General features: G+C 42.2%; 1 non-coding gene across 1 annotated transcript; it reads right to left on the bottom strand.

The window, feature by feature from the left end:
• Window positions 1-782: 782 nt before the first annotated feature.
• LOC120227821 lies at window positions 783-889 on the bottom strand. The gene has a single exon (XR_005527343.1). It is a non-coding gene; the product is annotated as a U6 spliceosomal RNA (small nuclear RNA).
• Window positions 890-1,141: the final 252 nt, after the last annotated feature.

Here is a 1,141-nt window from a genome sequence, read left to right as displayed (position 1 = left end):
GGTGAGCTAATTCCTCGACCTAGCAATCAATTTGCCCAAGAGCATGGTTTTGATGTGCAAACCAGCCAATCCAGAACCCACACCTCCAACCACCTCATTTATCAAACTCTCACGCCCCAGGCCAATATTCTTCTTGCCCTAAATCACCCCACGTCCAGACACTGGACAACTAGGGGTCACCCCTATCACTCAGAGCCCACCAAAACTATTCTGACTTTTCAATCCAAAGCTTTACTCAGCATACTGATCCTGCCTCTCCCATTCCTTCCCATAAAACCAGAATAAAGACTTTGGTTTATGTTTTTTCCCCTCATTCCCTCTGCGACCTGACCAACCCAGGTGCTTCCTCATGTGGCCCTGAGTGTTATGGTATGTCCCTTCCTCTTGGGAGTGGTAGGTAATAAACTCTTCTTTCAAGGACATTATCTCCATGCCTGTCATCTCACCACACCTGATTAAAGCAAATCTCGGGTACATTTTAAGATATCTAGTTGAGGAGAAAGACCAGAGTCATGTGGTCCTCTCAGGTCCGGGGTTTGGTATGTGGAGAGGGTCATTTGGAACCAGGGGTTTGTTGGAGATTAATGTTCTTGGGATTCATGGAAAGGTAGGAGAGGGGCAGAGAACCCAACGTTACCATTGAATCTCAACACCAACAACTCTGGCTAGATAGCATTATGTTCATGGAAATTTCCCAAGGCTTCCTTTATGGCCCAGCTTGTGACTTATTCTGCAATGTTCCTTGTCAGTTAAGTAAATAAATTGGTTAACGACATTTAAAAAAAAATACAGAATGCTTCACAAATTTGAGTGTCATCCTTGTTCGGGGGCCATGCTAATATTATCTGCATCATTTCAATTTTAGTACGTGTGCTGCTGAAGCAAGCACTTGTTACCAATATTGTTTAAATCTAATTCATCTACCTGAATTTTCATTTCTCTGTTTTAGCTGTCACTCAGTGAGATGTGTTAAAATTTTCAGTTGTGATAGTGGGTTTGTACATTTTTCCATTTACTTCTGCCAGTTTTAACTTTTAATATCTTGTACCCAATTCCAGTGTGTGGGTTCCCCCCAACACATTCAGGCAAGTCTCCTACACAAGCTGGGTGTCCTATAAGTTAACTCAATTCTTTTTTTTTT

Source organism: Hyaena hyaena, unplaced genomic scaffold, assembly GCF_003009895.1.
Source record: "Hyaena hyaena isolate Hyena2069 unplaced genomic scaffold, ASM300989v1 scaffold_5264, whole genome shotgun sequence".
In the NCBI taxonomy this organism is placed as follows: Eukaryota; Metazoa; Chordata; class Mammalia; order Carnivora; family Hyaenidae; genus Hyaena; species Hyaena hyaena.
The sequence above is the reverse complement of the archived record's forward strand: the minus strand, read 5'-3'. Positions and strand labels throughout refer to the sequence as shown.